The sequence below is a fragment of the Macrobrachium nipponense genome, chromosome 26, assembly GCF_015104395.2.
Source record: "Macrobrachium nipponense isolate FS-2020 chromosome 26, ASM1510439v2, whole genome shotgun sequence".
NCBI classification, from domain to species: Eukaryota; Metazoa; Arthropoda; class Malacostraca; order Decapoda; family Palaemonidae; genus Macrobrachium; species Macrobrachium nipponense.
In genome coordinates this window covers 40,012,697-40,039,182 of record NC_087215.1, presented here as the reverse complement: position 1 = coordinate 40,039,182, position 26,486 = coordinate 40,012,697, and the positions used below count along the sequence as shown (strand labels likewise).

Here is a 26,486-nt window from a genome sequence, read left to right as displayed (position 1 = left end):
AGGCATGCCGGAAGCAGCAGAGCCAAAGGTGGCGCCCAGCAACGGGGCAGAGCAAGAGGTAGAGGCTTCAGAGGAGGCAGAGGTAGCAGACCTGTAGCAGACCTGCAGCCAACCAGTGAGAGCCCGCAGGTGGGAGGGAGATTATATCTCTTCCGGGACCATTGGACCTTCAGTCCATGGGCCCACAGTTAGTCTCGAAAGGTCTAGGGTGGAAATGGGAGAAAGGGCCTCCTCCACCAATCAGTTTTCACCAGACTCCGACAACGGACCTTCTAGACTATGCCAAAGATCTCCTGCAGAAGAGGGCTATAAAGAAAGTAAAACGCCTAATGTTTCAAGGACGTCTGTTCAGTGTTCCAAAAAAGGACTCGGACAAAAGAAGAGTGATTCTGGACTTGTCCCGTCTCAACTCATACATTCAATGTGACAGATTCCACATGCTGACCGTCTCGCAGGTGCAGACCTTACTTCCCCGTGGGGCTGTCACCACCTCTACAGATCTTACAGACGCTTACTATCATGTTCCGATAGCAAGAAACTTCTCTCCGTACCTAGGCTTCAAACTAGTAAAGCAAGCTTACTCATTCAGAGTCATACCATTCGGGCTCAACATTGCGCCCAGGGTATTCACCAAATTAGGAGAGACGATAGTTCAAGAGCTAAGAACTCAAGGGGTAATGTTAGTAGCCTATCTAGACGACTGGCTCATTTGGGCAGCCAGCGAGGACGAGTGTCTCAAAGCAACAGCCAAGGTGATAAAATTCTTGGAATTTCTGGGTTTCCAGATAAATAAGGGAAAATCTCGGCTCGTTCTGGCTTCCCGCTTTCAATGGCTGGGAATCCAATGGGACCTAAACAAACACAAACTCTCTCTCCCATCCAAAAAGGTCAGAGAGATAGCGAAGGCTACGAGACAGTTCCTCAAGAACAAAAAGGCTTCTCGGCGTACCCAAGAGAGAATTCTAGGTTCGCTACAGTTTGCGTCGGAAACGGACGTCCTATTGAAAGCCAGACTGAAGGATATCAATCGAGACTGGAGAAAGAGAACCAACGTCAAACTCAGGGACAAGATCTCTATAATTCCACCCATTTTAAAAAATAGGCTCCGTCCATGGACAGAAAGCCGGAACCTGGCTAAATCAGTACCACTACAATTCCCTCCGCCGTCTCTAACTATCCACACGGATGCATCTCTGAGCAGTTGGGGAGGCTACTCACAACACAAGAAATTCCAAGGAACTTGGTCGGAGATGTTCCGCCAGTTCCATTCCACATCAATATTCTAGAAGCGATGGCCATTTTTCCTAACTCTAAAATGCCTGGCTCCAGCCAGAAACGTTCATATAAGCCTAGTCTCGGACAGCTCAGTAGTAGTCCACTGCATAAACAGGGGAGGCTCCAGGTCAAGCAAAATAAATCATGTGATGATTGCGATTTTCTCGTTAGCAACAAAAAATCATTGGCACCTGTCAGCCACTCACCTGGCAGGAGTAAGGAATGTCATCGCAGACTCACTTTCCAGGACAACTCCGCTGGAGTCGGAGTGGTCCCTGGACATGAAGTCATTCCGTTGGATTTGCAATCAAATCCCGGGCCTTCAAGTAGATCTCTTTTTTGCCACGGAATCCAATCACAAACACTACCATGTTACGTGGCCCCCAACCTGGACCCTCTAGCCTACGCTACAGATGCGATGGCCATTTTTAGATTGGAACAATTGGCAGAAGATTTACCTGTTTCCACCAGTGAATATTCTGATGAAAGTCCTGCACAAACTAAGATCTTTCACAGGACAGGTAGCATTGGTGGCACCCAACTGGCCAAAGAGCAACTGGTTTCCGCTTCTACTAGAACTGAATCTCCGGCCCAAACGGACCCCCGATAAAAAATCCCCCGTCCAGACTAACTCAAGTAGTACAAATCGGACTGTGTCAGTTCTTCCTCAAGAATTCGAGTCCCCTAACTTTATGGACTTCATGAAGTTTGCGGCCCAAAAGGAAGCTAGTATTGATCCACTAAATATCTTATTCATAGAATCAGATAAAAGAGTCAACGCTCAGGCAGTATGATTCAGCAGTGAAGAAATTGGCCAATTTTCTAAAAGAATCAGATGTTCAAAACATGACTACAAATCTGGCAATTTCGTTCTTTAGAACTCTCTTTGAGAAAGGGCTAGCCGCTAGTACCATTACTACAATCAAATCTGCCTTAAAGAAGATTTTTCAGCTTGGCTTTAATATCGACTTGTCAGATTCATACTTCTCTTCAATCCCAAAAGCATGTGCCCGCCTGAGACCAGTAGACCACCCTCATACGGTCTCCTGGTTTTTCAATGATGTACTTAAATTAGCCTCAGACACTGATAATGAATCATGCTCATATATAACCCTTCTCAGAAAGACCTTATTCTTAATGAGTCTGGCTTCAGGTGCTAGAATATCTGAACTCTCGGCTCTCTCTAGAAACCCAGATCATGTCGAATTCCTCCTGTCGGTGAAGTATTACTATCCCCGGATCGATAGTTCTTGGCTAAGAATGAGGACCCACAAAACAGGTGGGCTCCGTGGAAAATTATTCCTCTTACACAAGACACAACATTGCATCCTGTCATTTCCCTTAAATCCTACCTGGCCAGGACTTCCGAAAAATCTTCAGGTCCCCTTTCTATTAGAGAGAAAGGTGGTACGATTTCCCTGAAAGGTATTAGACAACAAATACTCTATTTTATTAAACAGGCCAACCCGGATTCAGTTCCGCACGTCCATGACATCCAAGCAGTGGCTACCTCGATTAACTATTTTCACAATATGAATTTCGAAGACCTGAAGAAATATATGGGTTGGAAATCTCCAATGGTATTTAAACGCCACTATCTCAAAAACTTAGAGGCCCTTAAATTCCCAACAGTGGCTGCAGGGAGCATAGTCTCCCCCAAATGACCGAGTCTTAACAACTCCTTCCTTAGCCTTTCTGTCAGTCCTTTCTCCCTAATACTCTCTCCTTCCTACCTGCCTCGCTCGTATTCCCTACCAACCCTCCCTCTTCCGGGCTGGGCTGGTTTGTTTGCCATTCCGTCACTGGAACTTGTATATAGCTTTGAGACCATATTGGTATCACTTACCAGTTCTATACATACTTCCATGTATATTGCTTCAGATACCATTCCTTTATATTGTTTTGTTATTACTAGTTTTAAGCCCTAGTTTAAGTCCTAGTTTTAATTAGTCAGATAAGTTGTCCGTCTCATTACGGCTCATTAAATTTATTCCTTGGTGAAACCTTAGGTTTCATTATCCCTGTTATATATTTTGTTTGGTATCTGGTAAGCTTGGATGGCAATTCTCTGATACTTTTTCACCGGCAGACACAGGTCGAACCCAGAAAAGGGATTTTGACAAAGGAAAAATCTATTTCTGGGAAAGACCTGTGTCGCCCAGTGAACCCGTCCCTCTTTCTTTCCTCACCCTTTAGCCAGTCCAAGCTTGGGTGTCTATTCCAGGAATGAAGATGGCGGGCGTGTGGTAGTAGTAGTAGCAAGCTGAAGGTAGAGGGGGTGGCCTTTGTAACGGCTCTCGCTGTGGAAGGGACTTTGAAAGGAATCCTCTAATTGACAGAAGTCCTGTGAGAAGTGGCTTCCACTTGCCTAGTGCTTATACTGACGCCCCTTATGGGGGTGATCGAGCTGAGGGTAGTAACTTCAGCATTCAATGCTAGTTTTTTCTCTGGTATAATTTAGGCTCTATTTATACTTTTAGAAAAGAGAGCTACAGGAACTTTTTCCACCGGGGCGACACAGGTCTTCCCCAGAAATAGATTTTTCCTTTGTCAAAATCCCTTTTATAGGACATGAATGTAAGGAACTTCAGGTTTGTATGTTACGAAAAATACAAATTATTTAAAAAAATTTCTATTTGTTCCTACACAAGAAAAAAAACCCTCACTGGTGAAAGGAGTCTGAGCAAATCTCTAACCTGACTGGTTGGTTCTACCCACACAGGAATACCTTCCTGGTTTGGAAGAGCTCAGGAAGGAATCCCACACCCGCTAGACTTCTTGGCGTAAAGTAATATGAAGGCTCAGAGTAACCCGAAAGTGTCAAGAGACAATAAAACTTGCCAATAAAGGGATTTTGACGAAAGGAAAAATCTTATTTCTGGGTGATTGGCTCGTGTCGCCCTGTGAAAATATCCCTTAAGTTCATTATTTCTAGGTAAATTAAACCTAATATTACCAGATAAAAATAAAATCAAGAAAAATGTCAGTTAAACTGACTCGCTCACTCTATAAAAGAAGTGTCGGTATGGTAAGAGGGGCGAGTGAGATCACTACCACGAGTCATTTACCATTTAGACCTTCCATCACAAAATCCCCCACCTGAGAGAGCTGATACCAAAGGGTGATGATGCGTCCGCTACTACTACTACTACTGACGCCAAGCGGAGAGCAGCGCCTCTAGCGGCCATCCTTTATAATTAGCTCAACAACGTCAGTTTTGTGATTCTTTTTCCTCGTGTTGTTTTCGCTATTTTGGATTTACTTCATCTACGATGGAACGTGCTGCTATCGCTTCGGCTAAGTTAAGTGCCCGATAAGTCTAAATTTTGTTTTTATTTTGGATCTTCCAGGGACAGTATTTTCCGTTTTTTAGGTCATATACGGTCACCTGGTTGACTCGTGGCGGCCATGAGCCGCCTCGTGTTGTTAAGATTTCCCAGTCTCCCATACTGGGACATCTTTATGCTTATGGGCTCTTATTTTACGTTCATCTTCTTGTTACATCGTATTTTAGAATTAGGGTACACAGCCCATACCTTTTACCTATTATCTCTTAGTTTGGTATTTAGGGCTATACTGTAGTTTCTCTCGCCGCCCAGCATCCCAGCTCTTGCTCTTCATCGGCTACCGCTGGCTCCGAGTAGTCGACTGCTCCTTCGGACAGTTTCGCCTCCTCCTGGGCTTCTTTCTCTTTTCTCAAGTGTCCCTTCCATTCTTTTAGATGTATTTATATTTATTATTTTCAGTGTTATTTAGGTGTTAGGCGAAGCCTAGGCGCCTTGTACCGTGTGTTGGTACAGTAGGGTTCACGTGGCCTCTCTGTGGTTGTGTTGCTACCGCGTCCTGGTCCACCAACCGATCACGTGCCCCATTAGGCGCCTTACCCTTCCCTTCCCTTCCCTCCTTTCCACGTGGTAGGGAGTGGGTCTGATCGGGCGATCCTCGGCGGTTGTCATGACAAACACTGTAGCCTTCCTCCCTCTCCCTCTGAGGGGGCCAGAGGAGTCCCATACCAGCTGGGGGTGGCCTGGGTGACCACTTGTCTGCGGGGGTACCGGGGTGGTACTCAATGGGTAGGGGTTGGGGGGGGGGGGGGGGGGGGGGGGGGGTTGGCCACCCCTCTCTCTCTCGCCCGCCGCGTTCACTCCTGGGTTCCCACATGCTCTCCCTCTTCCATACCCTTCCCCTACCATGACGGACGGATCCCCCGCTGCAAGCCGGGGGCCCCTCGGTTATCGGTGGTTTCTGGCTCCGCCAGCGGGCGGGGTAAGGATTTACCAGTGGTCTATATAGCTTGCCTAGTAATATCCTTTTTCCGCTACCGGAGGAGAGCTTGCTTACTTACCCGGGCACTCCTCTAGTAGTCGGAAGGAAAGCATGTCTTATCCTTAAGGATACATGCCCTTACTGATATTTTATTTATTTATATATAGTTTTATCATCTTCACGGTATTTTTCGTACTACCTCCGTTGTTCTCCGTCGTGGTTTCGTGGGCTCCTCACCACTCCTGGTTGGCACCCTTTTGCTTGTCTCCGTCGTACGCTGCGGACTCCAACCAACCGCCTTACTAACCACACATATTGCGGCGGAGGACTAGTTTTACTCTAACTTACATACTCCGGCATGCAACGGAGTCTATGTTAGGCTGTAAGTGTGTAATCTCGATACTCATGTATCCCCTCCACCTTACAGGCTTACTAAACTGCCAGGAACCAGGCTGCAATGCAGTCCTCTACGACCCCCTGTGCCAATGAGGAGCTGCAGGACCCAACGCCCCGTGCCCATACACGGCGAGCTGATTGTCTGGCACCTGAGGCATTTTGCACCATCTGCTACGACCTCGTTGAGTCAGCTTTGGGTGGGGTAAGTAGATTCTGGACAATTTTCTTGTAATCAATGGGTTTATCTTTAGTTTTTTTTTAAGCCTACTTAAGCTGTAACTCCGCCGTTAGAGGCTTCATATCCCTTTCCTTCTCTTTCAGGCTGCCGCCGTGAAAGAAGTCGCCCTTGGCAACCCTGGAAAGCAATTGGGTAGGCGGCTTCGGCAAAAACGCCACCAAGGGTCAGCCTTACATCTTGGATAGAAAATTGGCTATCCAGATCTTCCCCGGAGGCAAGGCGACGGGATATGTCGACCCCGTCTCAGCAGCCCCACTCATAGCCTCAATCCAGCAGGAGGTGCAGCAGGTGTTTGGGTCCGTCTCGACGCAGGAAACGGTGCCGGATGTCGCAAACCTGGATTTGAACATTGAGCCAATGGCGGTAGGTGCTGAGGACTTGTTGGTCGAGGTAGGTGTTTCAGGCGCTCAAGGGCTACCTTTGAGCGCTCCTGGATCTTCTTCTCCTGTCCCTTCTTCTTCATCTTTCCAAGGCTTCACGGGATCTGAGATCCCTTCGCCTTCACCCGCTCTCTCTGTACCCCCGAAAGTGAAGGGACAGAGAGAACAGAAGACCCTTCATAAGACGACTTCCAAAAAAGTCGTCGTCTTTCTTCGGCACGGAAGTCTTCGACATCCTACGGCCGATGCGGTGAAGGCCAAGCCTAGCTCTTCTCACTCAAAGAGCTCAAGAAGGCAAGGCTTCTAAGGAGAAGGCCCGCCCGTGCTCCGGCCGAGCCCAGTTCCTTCTCCGGCATCCACCGGATCCACTCCTGTTTGGGGGGGGGGTGGCGGCATCTAGTGCTTTTGATCCCACCACCTTCTCAGCAGGAGTTTTGCAACAAGTGGGAGAGATGGTCAGCTCTCTCGGTATGAGATTTGAGCAAATGTTTTCTCAACTCTCCAGTACCATTAATCAGTCTGGTCAGTCGATCCAAGACCTCTCTAACCGTGTTAGAGAACCGTTTCGCTGGCCTGAGTCAGGCCCCGCAAGCGAAACTTCCCAGTAGCAGGTACTGGTGTTTGGTCCAGTACCTCATATGAATCCCTGCCGGCTTTCTCTATGAATAATCCTTGGAGGGTGCAGGCTTATGCCCCTTCAAGGACGGCATGATCTCCATTCGGAGTGTGGAACAAGAAGGATTGATGGACTTTGAGTTCTACCCCCCGGGATTATTGACTCAGCCTTTCATAGGGTATGCCAGACTGACACAAACAAGCCCTCAATGAGAGACAAAATCTCTAGGGAGATGTTCTATTACAGTAGGGATCATGCCCAGAGGGAATGGGTTCGTGCCTGGAGGATTGGGATTGTACGAATACCAAACTCCAGGCATTCAAGAGCCCTTCACTATCTTTTGCCACAGAGGAGGAGGCTTCTCTTTCCTTTGCGACAAAGATGGTGGAAACGACTCTTCAAGCCGTTCTTAAGGACGAAACCCGTTCCGCAATTGAGGGAGGCGGAAACAAACATCTCCGCTCTTCCCTGCTTTCGGAGAAACTGTGGAGAACTTGCCAAGCCACTTTCACAGTGGGAAGCTGAAAGCCGGATGTGCTATGGACCAGTTTGGCAGAAAAGAAGCTCCCCTAGACTGCCTGATAGCCTTATTCAGGCAGATTTGATGCCCGTAGTAGATTTGGGAGGTCACTTAAACTCCCTCATCATCACGGAGATTGGCTGCTGGTACGCCACCAAACCACTTTTCAAGATACTGGCCTAAGTCTCAGCTCCAGTCAGTGCAGCTGATGCTTTCGACTTTTTTCACGGCCAGACGGAATTGTCGAAAGCATATGAACAGAAGCACTATTAGGCATGAACCTAATAGGCTTCTTGCTTTCCAGCATGTGGGGTGCGGACCTCTCCCAGAAGCTTCTGTGAATGAGGTACATCACGAGGCTGCTAGCTTAACCCAGAGCCTTAGAGCCAGATGGGGTATCTCATCCAAAAGGAAGCAAGAGAACCCCCCGCTTCTGGTAAGAAACTAAAGAAGACTGGTAGAAGGTTCAACCATACCCAGAAGCAGCAGCAGCAGCAACACTTCGTTCAAGCTGTCAGTTACCCAACAGGGGCAGCCCTCGACGCGAAACAGACTCAACCTATCCTCCTGTTGTCTCCTCAAAAACCAGCCCTCGACTTCATACACCGTCTCGCGGCTTTCAACTCAATGGATGAGAGCCAGCTTTCCCAACCTTTAACAGGGTTCTCTAGGGGAAGCAGGGCGAGAGGGGTCACTTTCGCCCAGCGAGGTGCAGGAAGAGCTGCAAGAGGCAAGCACTTCAGAGGAGGGGCGCGGAGGTCAAACCCGCTCAACAGCAGTGAAGGCTCCCCAGGTAGGGAGGGAGGCTGTTCCTCTTCCGTCACAGGTGGGGGTTCAGCAAATGCCACAGAGCATTGTGTCCAAAGGATGGGTTGGAGTTGGATCAAAGATCCCCCACCAAACAAATCATTCTATCAGATACCATCAAAGGAGTTGACAGATTATGCGGAGACTCTTCAGAAAGGAGCTTTATTGCGAGAGTCAAGCATCAAAATTTCAAGGAGCTTGTTCTTCAGGCGTGCCAAAGAAAGGCTCAACAAAAAGAAGGGGTAATCTTAGACTTGTCAAAAGCTAAACTCTTTCATTCGTTGCGGACAAAGTTCAAAATGCTGACCATCTCGCAGGTGCGGACTTACTCCCCGTGGGGCCGTTCACCACCTCTATCGATCTTTACAGACGCATACTATCATTTATCCCCTATAGCGAGGACACTTCCGTCCATTCCTAGGCTTCAAACTAGGAAAATCAGACGTTCTCTTTTCAAAGTGATGCCCTTAGACTGAATGTAGCCCCCAGGGTATTCACGAAAATAGCGGAAGTAGTAGTCCAGCAATTGAGATCGCAAGGGCGGGATAATGGTAGTAGCGTACCTCGACGATTGGTTGATCTGGGCACCAACTGTCGAGGAATGCCTCAAAGCCACAAAGAAGGTATAGTGTAATTCCTGGAACATCTGTGGTTCCAGATTAACAAAACGAAATCCAGATTCACTCCGGAGACTCGTTTTCAGTGGCTAGGAATCCAATGGGATTTATCCTCCCACAATCTGTCAATTCCGGTGGTCAAAAGGAAAGAAATAGCCAAGTCTGTGAGGCAATTTCTCAAAAGCAAACAAGCTTCAAGGAGAAACCAAAAGAAAGAATCCTAGGTTCCCTTCAGTTTGCCTCAGTGGACGGACATCCTTCTGAAAGCAAGACTGAAAGATATAAAATCGAGTTTGGCGTTCAAGAGCAAACGCCAAATCTCGAGACAAGTTGTCAGTGATTCCACATTCCACATATCCTTCGCAACCAGCTCCGTCCATGGACAAAAGTTAAGAACTTGCCAAGTTAGTACCCCTTCAATATCCCCCTCCGGTGTTAACCATTCACACGGACGCCTCCCTGTCCGGTTGGGGGGGATTCTCTCAATTCAGACAAGTTTCAGGGGACTTGGTCCGTCCAGTTCCGCCAGCTCCACATAAAGTGCTAGAAGCAATGGCGGTGTTCTTACTTGAAAAGACTCCTCCCCCAAAGAAGTCTCATCTAAGACTAGTTTTGGACAGTGCAGTAGTAGTACACTGCATCAACAGAGGAGGGTCCAAATCCAAACACGTGAATCATGTCATGATAGCCATCTTGCTCTAGCAAACAAGCACAAATGGCAATCTATCTGCCACCCACTTGGCAGGGGTAGAAACGTTATAGCGGACGCACTGTCCCGGTCAGTCCCTCTGGAGTCAGAATGGTCTCTAGACGACAGGTCGTTCCAGTGGATATGCCAGAGAGTACAGGTCTCCAGTAGATCTATTCGCCTCACAAGCGAACCACAAGCTCCCTTGCTATGTGGCCCCCAACCTGGACCCTCTGGCTTTTGCCACGGCGCCCTGTCGATAGACTGGAATCAATGGAAGAAAAATCTAGTATTTCCTCCAGTGAATCTTCTTTGAAAGTTCTGAGCAAACTGAGGACTTTCAAAGGGCCAATAGCCCTGATTGCTCCAGACTGGCCAAAGAGCAACTGGTATCCTCTGCTTCTGGAGTTGGGTCTCCGGCTTCAACGGATTCCCAACCCCAAGCTGTCGCAACCAGTACAAATGAGGACTGTGTTCGCTTCCTCAGGAATTCTTCAGACTAACTTTATGGACTTCATGAAGTTGCAGCTAAAAAAGATGCTAACATTGATCCACAAAACATTCTTTTTCTGGAATCAGATAAAAGAGAATCAACTATTAGGCCAATATGACTCAGCTGTCAAAAAGTTAGCATCCTTCCTGAAGGAAACGAACACTACAACCATGACAGTTAATTTAGCTATATCCTTTTTCAGATCCTTGTTTGAAAAAAGGCCGTTAGCAGCTAGCACCATTACTACCAATAAATCGGCTTGAAGAAAATCTTTCAGTTGGGTTTCCAAATAGACTTAACAGAATCTTACTTTACGTCTATTCCCAAAGCCTGTGCTAGACTTAGACGCCTTCTGAGAGGCCTACTTCAGTTTCATGGTTCTTAAATGACGTCCTCAAACTAGCCTCAGATACTGACAACTCTGTCTTGCACATTCATAATGCTACTTAGAAAGACGTTATTTTATTAAGTCTGGGCCTCAGGACCCAGAATTTCAGAACTGTCGGCTCTATCCAGCGGGACGATTGCGGGTCACGTAGATTTTTTCCCCTCAGGGGAAGTTCTACTTTCTCCGGATCGCAGCTTTTTAGCTAAAAAATGAGGATCCTCTTGCAAGGTGGGCCCCGTGGAAAGTCTCCCACTCCGCAAGATCCTTCCCTTTGCCCAGTATTAACTTTAAGGAGCCTTTCTATCTCGACATCCTCTAGATCCTCAGGTCTCTCTTTATGAGAGAAAAGGGTGGAACTTTAATCAATTAAAGGAATCAGACAACAGATCTACTTCATTAAACAAGAACCCTGAATCATTTCCCAAAAGCACATGATATCAGAGGAGTAGCTACTTCAATTGATTACTTCCAACATATGAATTTTGAGGATCTTAAAAAGTATACTGGATGGAAATCACCGACAGTCTTTAAACGTCATTACCTGAAGTCCTTGGAATCATTAAAATCAGCAGTAGCAGCGGGAAACATAGTTTCCCCTGATTCTGCACAGTAGTTGTAGTATAAGATCCAGGTCTCCTTTCTCCTACCTACCTCGTCCAACATGCCTCACCCTACTGCTATGCTCTTCGTGGTACTCTAGCCTTAGCCGCTAGGATCCTATTGGTGGACGCCCCTTATTTTTTTGCTAGGGGCACCCACACTTTATGCATATAAATGTGCTTCAGTGTCTCTACCCTTATTTTTATGCTAGGGTAGAACACAATGTGTTTGTATATTTTGTAAATACTAATTAATTTTAGTGAATCTTTATATACTGTTTTGTGATTACCATTATACTATTCTGTACTACCATTATTTAGTTTAAGCTAATTTTAAGTACTTTATTTTAATATAGTGTAATTGGTTCTTTGATTCACTTATATTATATACCAATCTTTTTACAATTTGTTTCATTTGACCTTTTTATTTCCATCTTGTCTGTTTCTCTGGTACTATTTCACAGGCCGACACGAGCTGAGCCCAGAAAAGGGATTTTGACGAAGGAAAAATCTATTTCTGGGTGATTGGCTCGTGTCGCCCTGTGAAACCCACCCTGTTTTTTCCTACCCACCTGCAGGACAAGATGATCATTTTATAAAGGATGGCCGCTAGAGGCGCTGCTCTCCGCTTGGCGTCAGTAGTAGTAGTTAGTAGTAGCGGACGCATCACCCTTTGGTATCAGCTCTCTCAGGTGGGGATTTTGTGATGGAAGGTCTAAATGGTAAATGACTCGTGGTAGTGATCTCACTCGCCCCTCTTACCATACCGACACTTCTTTTATAGAGTGAGCGAGTCAGTTTAACTGACATTTTCTTGATTTTATTTTTCTCTGGTAATATTAGGTTTAATTTACCTAGAAATAATGAACTTAAGGATATTTCACAGGGCGACACGAGCCAATCACCCAGAAATAGATTTTTCCTTCGTCAAAATCCCTTTATTGGCAAGTTTTATTGTCTCTTGACACGTTCGGGTTACTCTGAGCCTCATATTACTTTACGCCAAGAAAGTCTGCGGGGTGTGGGAGCGGGTTGTGGGTTCCTTCCTGAGCTCTTCCAAACCAGGAAGGTATTCCTGTGTGGGTAGATAGAACCAACCAGTCAGTTAGAGATTTGCTCAGACTCCTTTCACCAGTGAGGGTTTTTTTTTCTTGTGTAGGAACAAATTAGAAATTTTTTTGTTTTTTAAATAATTGTATTTTTTCGTAACATACAAACCTGAAGTTCCTTACATTCATGTCCTATAAAAGGGATTTTGACAAAGGAAAAATCTATTTCTGGGGGAAGACCTGTGTCGCCCCGGTGAAAAGTTCCTGTAGCTCTCTTTTCTAAGTATAAATAGATCCTAAATATACCAGAGAAAAAACTAGCATTGAATGCTGAAGTTACTACCCTCAGCTCGATCACCCCCTAAGGGCGTCAGTATAAGCACTAGGGCAAGTGGAAGCCACTTCTCACAGGACTTCTGTCAATTAGAGGATTCCTTTCAAAGTCCCTTCCACAGCGAGAGCCGTTACAAAGGCCACCCCCTCTACCTTCAGCTTGCTACTACTACTACCACACGCCCGCCATCTCATTCCTGGAATAGACACCAAAGCTTGGACTGGCTAAAGGGTGAGGAAAGAAAGAGGGACGGGTTCACTGGGCGACACAGGTCTTCCCCAGAAATAGATTTTTCCTTTGTCAAAATCCCTTTTCTGGGTTCGACCTTGGTCTGCCGTGAAAAAGTATCAGAGAATTGCCATCCAAGCTTACCAGATACCAAACAAAATATATAACAGGGATAATGAAACCAAGGTAAGGTCACAAGGAATAAATTTGATGAGCTGTAATGAGACGGACAACTTATCTGACTAATTAAAACTAGGACTTAAACTAGGGCTTAAAACTAGTAATAACAAAACAATATAAAGGAATGGTATCTGAAGCAATATACATGGAAGTATGTATAGAACTGGTAAAGTGATACCATATGGTCTCAAAGCTATATACAAGTTCCAGTGACGGAATGGCAAAACAAACCAGCCCAGCCGGAAGAGGGAGGGTTGTAGGGAATACGAGCGAGGCAGGTAGGAAGGAGAGAGTATTAAGGGAGAAAGGACTGACAGAAAGGCTAAGGAAGGAGTTGTTAAGACTCGGTCATTTGGGGGAGACTATGCTCCTGCAGCCACTGTTGGGAATTTAAGGGCCTCTAAGTTTTTGAGATAGTGGCGTTTAAATACCATTGGAGACTTCCAACCCATATATTTCTTCAGGTCTTCGAAATTCATATTGTGAAAATAGTTAATCGAGGTAGCCACTGCTTGGATGTCATGGACGTGCGGAACTGAATCCGGGTTGGCCTGTTTAATAAATAGAGTATTTGTTGTCTAATACCTTTCAGGGAAATCATACCACCTTTCTCTCTAATAGAAAGGGGACCTGAAGATTTTCGGAAGTCCTGGCCAGGTAGGATTTAAGGGAAAGGGAAATGACAGGATGCAATGTTGTGTCTTGTAAGAGGAAGGAATAATTTTCACGGAGCCCACCTGTTTGTGGGTCCTCATTCTTAGCCAAGAACTATCGACTCCGGGATAGAATACTCACCGACAGGAGGAATTCGACATGATCTGGGTTTCTAGAGAGAGCCGAGAGTTCAGATATTCTAGCACCCTGAAGCCAGACTCATTAAGAATAAGGTCTTTCTGAGAAGGGTTATATATGAGCATGATTCATTATCAGTGTCTGAGGCTAATTTAAGTACATCATTGAAAAACCAGGAGACCGTATGAGGGTGGTTTACTGGTCTCAGGCGGGCACATGCTTTTGGGATTGAAGAGAAGTATGAATCTGACAAGTCGATATTAAAGCCAAGCTGAAAAATCTTCTTTAAGGCAGATTTGATTGTAGTAATGGTACTAGCGGCTAGCCCTTTCTCAAAGAGAGTTCTAAAGAACGAAAATTGCCAGATTTGTAGTCATGTTTTGAGCATCTGATTCTTTTAGAAAATTGGCCAATTTCTTCACTGCTGAATCATACTGCCTGAGTGTTGACTCTTTTATCTGATTCTATGAATAAGATATTTAGTGGATCAATACTAGCTTCCTTTTGGGCCGCAAACTTCATGAAGTCCATAAGTTAGGGGACTCAGAATTCTTGAGGAAGCTGGACACAGTCCGAGTTTGTACTACTTGCGTTAGTTCTGGACGGGGGATCGTTTGGGCCGGAGATTCAGTTCTAGTAGAAGCGGAAACCAGTGCTCTTTGGCCAGTTGGGTGCCACCAATGCTACCTGTCCTGTGAAAGATCTTAGTTTGTGCAGGACTTTCATCAGAATATTCACTGGTGGAAACAGGTAAATCTTCTGCCAATTGTTCCAATCTATGGCCATCGCATCTGTAGCGTAGGCTAGAGGGTCCAGGTTGGGGGCCACGTAACATGGTAGTTTGTGATTGGATTCCGTGGCAAAAAAGAGATCTACTTGAAGGCCCGGGATTTGATTGCAAATCCAACGGAATGACTTCATGTCCAGGGACCACTCCAGACTCCAGCGAGTTGTCCTGGAAAGTGAGTCTGCGATGACATTCCTTACTCCTGCCAGGTGAGTGGCTGACAGGTGCCAATGATTTTTTGTTGCTAACGAGAAATCGCAATCATCACATGATTTATTTTGCTTGACCTGGAGCCTCCCCTGTTTATGCAGTGGACTACTACTGAGCTGTCCGAGACTAGGCTTATATGAACGTTTCTGGCTGGAGCCAGGCATTTTAGAGTTAGGAAAATGGCCATCGCTTCTAGAATATTGATGTGGAAACTGGCGGAACATCTCCGACCAAGTTCCTTGGAATTTCTTGTGTTGTGAGTAGCCTCCCCAAACTGTCAGAGATGCATCCGTGTGGATAGTTAGAGACGGCGGAGGGAATTGTAGTGGTACTGATTTAGCCAGGTTCCGGCTTTCTGTCCATGGACGGAGCCTATTTTTTAAAATGGGTGGAATTATAGAGATCTTGTCCCTGAGTTTGACGTTGGTTCTCTTTCTCCAGTCTCGATTGATATCCTTCAGTCTGGCTTTCAATAGGACGTCCGTTTCCGACGCAAACTGTAGCGAACCTAGAATTCTCTCTTGGGTACGCCGAGAAGCCTTTTTGTTCTTGAGGAACTGTCTCGTAGCCTTCGCTATCTCTCTGACCTTTTTGGATGGGAGAGAGAGTTTGTGTTTGTTAGGTCCCATTGGATTCCCAGCCATTGAAAGCGGGAAGCCAGAACGAGCCGAGATTTTCCCTATTTATCTGGAAACCCAGAAATTCCAAGAATTTTATCACCTTTGGCTGTTGCTTTGAGACACTCGTCCTCGCTGGCTGCCCAAATGAGCCAGTCGTCTAGATAGGCTACTAACATTACCCCTTGAGTTCTTAGCTCTTGAAAACTATCGTCTCTCCTAATTTGGTGAATACCCTGGGCGCAATGTTGAGCCCGAATGGTATGACTCTGAATGAGTAAGCTTGCTTTACTAGTTTGAAGCCTAGGTACGGAGAGAAGTTTCTTACTATCGGAACATGATAGTAAGCGTCTGTAAGATCTGTAGAGGTGGTGACAGCCCCAGGTGACCGTATATGACCTAAAAAACGGAAAATACTGGTCCCTGGAAGACCAAAATACAAAATTTAGACTTATCGGGCACTTAACTTAGCCAAAGCGATAGCAGCACGTTCCATCGTAGATGAAGTAAATCCAAAATAGCGAAAACAACACGAGGAAAAAGAATCACAACTGGCGTTGTCGAGCTAATTATAAAGGATGGCCGCTAGAGGCGCTGCTCTCCGCTTGGCGTCAGTAGTAGTAGTAGTAGCGGACGCATCACCCTTTGGTATCAGCTCTCTCAGGTGGGGATTTTGTGATGGAAGGTCTAAATGGTAAATGACTCGTGGTAGTGATCTCACTCGCCCCTCTTACCATACGACACTTCTTTTTTATAGAGTGAGCAAGTCAGTTTAACTGACATTTTCTTGATTTTATTTTTCTCTGGTAATATTAGGTTTAATTTACCTAGAAATAATGAACTTAAGGATATTTTACAGGCCGACACGAGCTGAGCCCAGAAAAACCACCAGGTTTGTTTCATTGTCTATCCCTCTCTCCTATTGCCTAGATATCAGGGGGACATGCATCCAATTAATCTACAAAAAGATGAAGGCCAGGATGCCACCATCATGTACGTAGTCACCTGCACAACTGTCCTACAAAAGAGACTGGTAAAAGAGTAAAGGAAGGAAGCCAGTCACTCGCATACACATTCTCACTTTCTTACCCAACACCATAGACAAGTTGGTTCATGTCCCCTTAGGGAAGCCAGATGAGCTGCACAAACTGTTGGGCAGCCACCACAAAACCCAAGGAAAAATGTGTCTTAGGACTTATGAGCAATGTTCCTGAATGTAAAAGGAGGTAAATGTGTAAGTGCTACATAAGCAGAATATAAGGAATGTTATTCCATATATAAAAAACTAAAACTATGATTAATTAAAACCAGTGACCCAAGAGGTCAACCAGTTTGCTTGCAGGAATGTGATCAGACCAGATACGATAAAGTAGGCTAAGATTACGTGTTGTAATCAGTCAGTGTCTAGTTGCTGTCACCTGTGGTCATTCATTTGTTTTGTAAACTGTAGTCCAAGCTTCCTGCTTGAGACAACCACCGTGACCTATAGCTCAAACGGCCTACGTGACTTGTAATCTATGTCATCTGTGTGTATGTTCATATGTTCGAGCTACTGTCTGCTTCCTTTATGATTTGTAACCGAGATTGTAGTCAGAATTCAAGCAGTCATCATCATTGGCAGACCTGTACAATCCTATCTGATATTCATCATGCAATCTCAGAGAATAGAGATATTTTTGTACTTCGTGTTTTCTACTAGAAACCTCACATCAGAAAGAAGATACTGAATGAACTTAGAAACTATCATCATGTGTTTGAAACATCTCCGTCGTCATAACCAAAGAAGATATTAACTTTGTAAATTATCATCGAAATCCAAGACACTCCAATGAGTATGAGAAGTCATAACAAATGGACCTTAGTGTAAAATTATCGCAGGTATAAGTAACCTCACAGGGCGCCTTATTATACTAAGGCATGAGCCCTATAAATGTTGTCTGGCATGACCACACCTGCTCATAGTACCTGATTAGCTAACAGATTCTTCCAGAATGCAAAGGATGGGGCAATGCCCCTAACTTCGTGAACTCCCACCCAGACTGAACTCCCATCTACCTCATCAGACAAAAAGTAAGCTCTTTTGATGTCTCACAATGCCCAAAAGAAACTGCGTTCTTGGACACCTCTGTCTTGGCCAAGCTGGTACTATTATTATTATTATTAAAGTAGTTTAACCAGACCACTGAGCTGACTTTCAGCTCTCATAGGGCTGGCCCGAAGATTAGATTAAAATTAAAAAAACCATGTCTAGGCCAGAGGCAAAGCTCTGGAACCGAAGTGTTTTTGCGGTGTGATGACGAATGAGTGAAAATTTAAACTAAAAACTGCACAAAGGCACACACTCACACAGGAACATATGCACACTATAAATACATTTACTCATATATCCATATTTTCATAAAAAATAAAATCAGAATAAGTTGAGTAACATTTTTTTGTTTAAAAGTTTAGTTTTAAAATTCATTAGTCTAATAATTTTCGTATTTTCAAAGTTTACTTAGATTTATATTTTATTTTCAACTAAATTGCACTTCTTTAAGAACATAAAAATGGGCATGACTGAAAATGCAGAGGATTCTGACAAGATTTCTTTCATAGATCTGTTTCCAAGTGTCGACAGTCGTTGCTGGTTGTACTTTGGGCATTCGCATAACACATGTTTGACAGTTATAACCTCCCTGCACTCTGCGCACTCATGAGCTGAGCTACGTGGGCTGCTCATTAAGTGTCCATGTGTCAGACGGGTATGGCCTATACGGAGACGTGTCAGAATTACTTGTTCATGTCTTTCTCTCTGATATGATGAACTCCACTTTCCTACTTCAGGTTTTATTTGCTTCAATTTGTTATTTTCTGACTCTTCATTCCAAATATGTTGCCATTTTCTTATATACCCATCTTTATGTATGTACATAATCACTCATAGGGAGATTCACACTTGATCTTGTCATTTGATTGCTTCTTTGGCTTGCTTTCTTTGTCAGCCTCTTCATTTCCTTTGATCCCTACATGGGCAGGGATCCAACATATTTCTACTTTTTTCCCAATAATATCTAATTTGTGAAGTGATAATTTAATTTGTTGTACAATATTATTTTTTGGTTTATTACTCTGGATGGCTTCTATGGCACTTCTTGAGTCACTAAAAATCACAAAATTATTTAGTGATGTTTCTTTAATTATTCTTATGGCTGAGGCTATTGCGCAAAGCTCCGCTGTGAATATGAAGCTGTATTGGGTAGAGAGAACTGATATGATCTGTCCTGGGACACTGCAGCATATCCCACTCCATGTTCCGATTTAGATCCATCTGTGTATATTGCATAATGTGGACCTTTTCGGTTTATGTGCTCTATTGTATGTTGTCTATGGTGTGATGGCGTATATAAGTATTTTTTTGATAAATATTTCAATTGTGTGCAAGTTTTCATTTTATTCATTGTCCAAGGCGGAGGTAATTTTACTACAGGAGGAATTTGTATATTTACATTTAGTGACTCAAACAGTCTTCTAGCTCTAATTGGAAAAGGGGGTGGATGATTGTTTATAAAAATATCTCTGAGTTCAAATAATTTTTTTGTTGGAGAATCGCTTGTCCTAATTCTCAGAGCACTCTTCATTATAACAAGCTCTCTATGAGAGAGAGGTATTAGTTCACCACATTCAACCTGTAAGGAAGAGGTCGGTGATGATTTAAAGGCTCCTGAACATATTCTAAGGCCCTCATTATGAACTGGGTCCAACGTTTTCAGTGCTGCGTCTGACGCCGAGCCATATACTTCGCTACCGTAATCAATTATAGATAGGACTGTTGCTTTGTACAGTAATGTAAGGGTTTGTCTATCGGCTCCCCAATTAGTGTTTGATAATTTTCTAATTAGATTTAATGCTTTTTACATTTGATTTTAAGTATGTTATGTGTGGTTTCCAGTTTAAGTGAGTATCAACACTAAACCTAAAAAATTTTGCAGTTTGTCTAATTGGTATACTATGATTTCTGATTTTTAAATCTATTACTTCATCATTCATCCATCTTTTATCTTTATAAAATACTACTGCTTGAGTCTTATGTATGGATAACTTAAATCCTACAGATGAGGTCCATTCATTTATTTTTATAATACTTTTATTAATGATGCGTTCTGCGTGTTTAATACGTGAGGCTGAATAATATATGGTAAAATCATCCATGTAAAGGTTGCTTTTAATTCCAGTGGGTAGATTTTTATTAATATCATTAATTGCCAGGGTAAACAGTGTGCCACTAAGGACACTTCCTGTGGAACACCATTTTTCAAGTGGAAATGTTCTCGATAATACATCATCGATCTCACTTGAAAGCTCGATTTGTTAAAAAGTTTTGGATGAACCTAGGTAAATGTCCGCGAATGTTGTTATTTTGTAAAGTTTTTTAATATAGGGTACCTCCAGGTAGTATCATAAGCCTTTCTATGTCAAAAAAGACTGCTACAGTTATTTGCTTCGCTCAAATCCTCTTCGTATATGGTCTTCGAGGTTAGAGAGAGAATCTAACGTAGATCTGTTGCACTGTGACCCAAATTGAGTGGGAGTCAAGATTTTATTTTCTCGAATGTGCCATGTTAATCGAGCATTTACCATTTTTTCTAGTAACTTGCACAAGCAACTTGTTAGAGAAATTGGTCTGTAGTTATTTGCATCACTTGGATCTTTTCCAGGTTTGGGGATAGGATTAGGTTATAGCTTTACGCCATTCATCAGGAAATAAATTTCTAAGCCATAAATGATTATAAAATTGTAACAAGTATGTCTTCGCCAGAGGTGCTAAGTGGCAGATCATCTCAAAACAAATATTGTCACCTCCAGGAGCAGATTTATTGCTGTTAGTGAGAGCATATTCAAACTCTTCCATATTAAATTTTCTATTATAATATATGTCTATTGTTTCGAAATTTATTGTTATTAGTTCTATATTATTTTTCTTTATGCGGAAGTGATCATCTAAATTTCTGTCACTACTTACATTTGCTAAGTTTTCTCCTATTATGTTACTCATTTCTTTTGGATCGAGTATTCTTTTTCGTCTTTTAATATGGCATGTCTGGGTGGTTTCACATGGGTACCATTATTTTCCTGAATTTTTACCCATATTTTTTTTATGGGAGTATTATTAGAGAGATCTGATACATATTTCCTCCATGAAATTATTCTTCCTTGAATTACTTCCTTTCGAAATTTTGCAGATATTTTGTTGTATATAGGTTTTAATGCCTCAATTTCTAGTAACAATATAATCATTTTTTGTAAAGTACTTTCTAATATTGGTAATGTTTATTTATTTTACTGAACTTTCTATTTAAAATATCCAATCGTCTCCCTATTGAGTGTTTTATATTTATTAATTCTGTTAGCTTTTCGGACCACCATGGAACTTTGTGTTTTGTTGGATGGGGTTTTGAGTTTGGTATTGCTTTATCGGCAGCATTTTGATGAAATGAACAAGAAACTTATTAGTTCATTATGGTCTTTTAGATATTCAAATGGTGGTATACTTCTAGTATGCATTTCATATTGCTCCCAGTCTGCTTTATAAATATTATAGTGAGGAAACGTGTTTTGCTGGGTTATTTTGTAAAAAGGAAATTAATATTGGGAAATGATCACTGGTGTACAAGTCATCAATTGTGTTCCAATAATAATCTGTCAACTATACTTGTTGAACATAGAGTTAAGTCTACAGAGGAAAATGTTCCATGTGTTTTTGAATAATATGTGCTAACTTCATCATCATTTATACAACATATGTCATTTGAATCTATAAGTTCTTCTACTTTACTTCCTGCTCTATTTGAGTTTGAACAGTTACAGTCCCATATTGGGTTGTGAGCATTAAAATCCCCTAACTATTAACATAGGTTCTTTGGCATTTTAAGTAATTTCTCCCCAAGTTTATCAATATTGTAATTTTTATTTGGTTGGTTGTATAATTAAATATGATATAATTATAGTTTTTAATTCGAATTTTAATACCTGATATTTGGAGGTCAGCTATGTTTTACAGGTACTTTGTCATAACATACTTTGTTATGTACATATATGGCTGTACCTAAATTTCCATTCTTCTACCTGTGATGTTGATATTAAGGTATATTTACCTATTGTTGGAATTGTATTATTGACATGTTGTAGACATAATATCATTGGTTCATATTCCTTTAATAACCTTTGTTACTTCTCCCAGGTGTAATCTGGTCTGCAGACCATTTACGTTCCATTGTATAATATAACTATTGAAAATATTATGTTATATCGGTCGTGTTTTGTTTTCTTTTTTGTGTGATCATCAACTTGAATTTTTTCTAAAATTTTATTTACCACATTCAGTTGTTGTTTATCTTTATAATATTTTAAGTGCTCAATGCACATACATCCTTTTTCATGGGTGTTTAAATCGGTGGCCTCTTTCTTTCTATATTTATCATCTTATAATATTTGTTAAGCAATCTTTTGTAATATTTTTGTTATCATTGCACAATGCAATGAAGCAATCATTGCAGCCACATGTGTTGTCATGTATATACTGCTTTATTTGTTCTTATTGTACCGATTATTGGTGATGGAGTAATCTCATCACCCTTGACATAGTCACATCATCCATAGTATGGTTCTCCTCCACTTCTTTGGTTTTTTTGGATCTCTGCATCCATAGGTTTTATTATTATTTTAGGAGATAAAGGTATGTCCACATTTTGTTTTTGTTCTTTCTTCATATCTTTGGTTTTTGGTTTGACCGATTATTTCTCTGATTATATGTTGGTTTTCTTTGTTTTTGTGGTGTCTCTCTCTAAAGGTCTTTTTTTTCTTTAATTTTTTTCGGTACATCACAACTTCCTACTTCCCCCTCTGTGATAGTATTTTCTTGTGATTCTATATGCATTAACACCTCAAATGAATTTGATAGAATATTATCTAATTCATTTGACACTTGTTTCCTGATTTTTTACTATCTTAGTTTTTTCCTGCTATTACAGACTTCTTCTTGAGATCTACTTTGTTGCATCTTGTTACTTCTATCTGTATGTGTTTTTGTTTCATTACTGGTTCCCGTTAAAGAAGAATATGTACGTTTCTTAGCAGGATCTTGAATTCCTCACACTTTTAATTCTAATTTAGCCTCTGCTATAGGCATGCCTGTCCTTTCTTTTAACATTTTTAGTTCAGTGTTGTATATGTAATGCATGCATTCTTTGGATCTTGCATGATGATTCTGCTCACAGTTTACACACTTAGGTTCACCGCACTTCCATTTGGTGGTGTGTTCTGTAGATCCACAGTAAGCGCACACCGGTTCATTCCTACAATTTTCTCTTTGTGTGTCCATACTTACTGCAATTTTGACACTGCAGTGGCTTTGGAATATATGGTCTTAATTCTCTATTTTGACCTAGAATTTTTATTTTTTGAGGTAGATCTGAACCCTCAAATTTTATTTTTGCTATTTTAGATTTGTTTATTACCTCTTTTGCTTATTGCATCATAAACCTCGCAATCCTCTACCTTGGGGTATCTCTTTTGAGAGAGTCTAACAGCATTTTCTTATTTATTGGCTCGTCGTTATTGTCAGGAAGTACGATGGTACCCTGGATACTGTTCATATTATCATGTTTTTTACTTTGACAATAATGTTATCTATTGTTTTTTAAAGACAAATAATCTTCAGACTGACTTTTTGTTGTAGCTCTATAAGCCAGTCTTTTCTTTTATTTTTCTGAACGACATTTCTGCCGTTGGATGGCTATTTAATAAGCAATTTCCAATTTCAATGCTGAAATACTTTGTTCTGCTTCCATAGTAAGAAACCTTGACCAACTTCCACTCCCAAAGAGGGAGTCAAAGTGAGTCAAAGTTGGGTCATGTCGATACTTAGGTTTCCTTGGTCTGGATATGGTATTAAAGTTTTAATACCAACCTGGTCTTTGTGACTTGAGCTTTCTTCAGAGTGGTCTAAATCCGTTCCAGAAGTCGTGAGGGGTTTTGTTAATAATTTTTCCATATAATTAATATTTCGTAAATTTCGCCAGGATGAGGTCCCTCTCACCAGGGAGGCCCAACTGGGGGAGGAGCAATACTGTTACACCATGGTAACTGCCCTGGGACACTCACCTGGATATACGCCATACCCACAATGCTTAAGGGTCGTCAGTCCCATGAGATCGGACCCAGCACTGCCAAGGCATGGCTTGACATAAAATTTCTCCTCGCTCAACCACGTCAGGTACTTTAGTTTTACGGGTGAAGTGGCATGCCGTCCAACATCCACCCTCCATCAAGTTATAAGAGCAGTCAATTCAATAGACCAAAATCATGCCAAGGTCGTCAACAAAAGAAGAAGAAGGGAAGAGGGAAAATTTATAAGAGGAGGAGTAAAGGAGTTAAAGTCCCAATGTTCAGTTGGATCCAAAGCAGAGAGCATAGGCGTAAAGGGGACATACTCTCTCTGCAGTGGATCCCCTAAGCCCCCCAACCTCGTCAAGGAGTTGGGATCAGGGGGCAAGCTGGTACTAACAAAGAGGTGTTGACACTCAGGCCTAAGACCCTAAACTGGACAAAGTAGCATCATGTCCTAATCATTACCTACAAAGTCCTTTAGGAAGGGTAGGAAGGGAATCGGTCTTGTTATGAATTTCTGGACCAGGATGAGCATAACAGATTCCCATCCCCTCGAGTACTTAACATCGAATGCAATGAAGCTTGCCTACTCTCTTTGCCTTAAGTCTAGCATCACATCGGGAGCCTGAGTTCCCTGAGAGGGCAAGACTGTTTGAAACTTCTCAGAAGCATAAAGATCTCCCATGCGGGTGAGACATCTATTCCATTCAACCAAAGAACTTGGTCAAGGGTATCTCTATAACCTCTAATGGCCGAAATGGAGAGAAACCTCTGTCAGCATAGAAACTCTGACTAAAGAGATACCCCATCGATGACACCAACCATTACCCTGGTACAAAGCTAATAAGGATTTCTTCAGGTATTCAGATATCCTTTCTCTCCTGAGAAACAACCCTTTCGCTCAGAGGAGATGCTGGATAGTCTCCAGGCATGAAATGGCAGCACTTCCACCTCCTGGTTATACCTCTCAATGTGTGGTTGGCACAGAAGGTTGTACATGGGGAAATCTCTCTCAAGACCTCAGATAACAGAGCCAGCAGGTCCAGGTACCACTTTGCATGTGGCCACTTGGGAGTCACCACAGTCAATGTGAAATTCAGGGTAATCAGAGCCCTGTTGATCACCTGACGAATCAAACAAAATGGAGGGAAGGTGTAAGCCTCCAAGTTTCCATGGATACTGGAAAGCATCCTCCATCGCAATCCATGGATCCAGCACAATTGAGCAGAATACTGGTAACTTTCTCTTGGACCGGGTCATGAAGAGATCATGGTCAGGATTCCCCATAAATCAGTCTCTCTCCTTAATGTCTTGGTGTAGGGACCCCTCCATCCCTATCATCTAGCTCTGGTGACTGAGCTTGTCTGCCACCACATTCCGAGACCCCCAGAATGTACCTGGTTGACAGCTCCACTAAGTGTGTTTCTGCCCATTCATGCTCCTGCAATGCCAACCTGTGCAGCTGGAATGATACCAGCCCCAACTGCTTGTTGATGTATCCCCCTACCATAGTGTTAGCACTCAACAACATCACAGAGTGCCCCATCACTCAGTCCCGAAACTCATCCATGGCTAAAACGCCTGCCTTGAGTTCCTAGGAAATCGATGCAGAGATGTCTGTCATTCTGGTCTCAAACACAGCTAAAACCAACAATTCTTCCAGGTGTGTGCCCATCTCAGCAGAAGCATCCAATAACAGACGCACCTCTGGAGGGGGATAGCCCAACAGCACCCCTAAAATGAGGTTATTTCATCTATCTACCAAGCTAGATCTCTTCTCACTTCCTCAAACAGAGGAACAAGGATAGGAGGGTTGCTTGCCGGAGACCAATACCACTTCATCCTCCATTAATGGGAGCAGAAGTGAAGTTGCCCCTGAAGGACCATCTCCTCCACTGACAACAGGTGACCCAAAACATGCCACTGGCAAGCAGGTTGTTCCTCTTGAGACAAGAACTTCTGTACTGACTCCCTGAACTTGGAGATACGAAAATCCAAAGGGAGGACCCTCGCTACTGCTGTGTCTATCAGCAGGCCCAGATACTTTACTCTCTGCTTGGGCATGAGATCAGACTTCTCCAAGTTGATCACTACACCGTGGTTGTGACAAAACCTTGAGAAGCTAATCTCTATTCTTAAGCAACTGCTGCAATGAGCTTGCCAGAACCAGGCAATCACTCAGGTAATTCTACAGAAGTACCTGTGTGAATGAGCTTGAGCCAAGATCAACATGAAAACTTGGGTGAACACTTGGAGAGCGGTTGCGAGTCTGAAACAAAGTGCCCCGAACTAGAACACTGTCCCCCACATCCTGAGGGTAAAGAGAAGGCACTTGCAGAAGGACCAATGGATAGGTATTGAAAATACACATCCCTCAAATCCACCACAAGAAAGAAGTCACCCTCTCTGGTGGAATGGAGAAAAAGAACCGTTTCCATCTAAAACCGGGTCTGGCAAATGAACCGGTTCAGTGGGAAGAGAGGTAAAAGACCTCTACACTGTCTTTCTGGAGTATTGCATTCACCTCTTTCCACAGGGCGAGATCCTTCTGCAAGCTGGGAATGATCATTTGGAGCTGAACCAGATCGCAGGTGAGGGGTGGCGAAAACACTACCTGATGGCCATCCACCATCAGCAGTAAGCAGGGAGGAACACCACACCCCCATCCCTCCACCCTTCTTCTTTTGCCTTGTCCCCCTCCCTAAAATGGGAGGAGGGCTGAAGGAGGCAAAGCTGTGCACCTTTCACTGTCAGGGTAGAAGAAGCCTGGATACCTCTATAAGGGGCTGATTCCATTTATACTCTATCACTTGTTATATTATGTATCATTACGACACAATACCCAGCCACAAGACCAG

At 43.0% G+C, this 26,486-nt stretch overlaps 1 protein-coding gene across 3 annotated transcripts in view; it reads right to left on the bottom strand.

The window, feature by feature from the left end:
* LOC135200195 (uncharacterized) overlaps positions 1-26,486 on the bottom strand; it is a 252,982-nt gene that overhangs the window by 129,068 nt on the left and 97,428 nt on the right. The gene's annotated exons all lie outside the window — the stretch shown is intronic.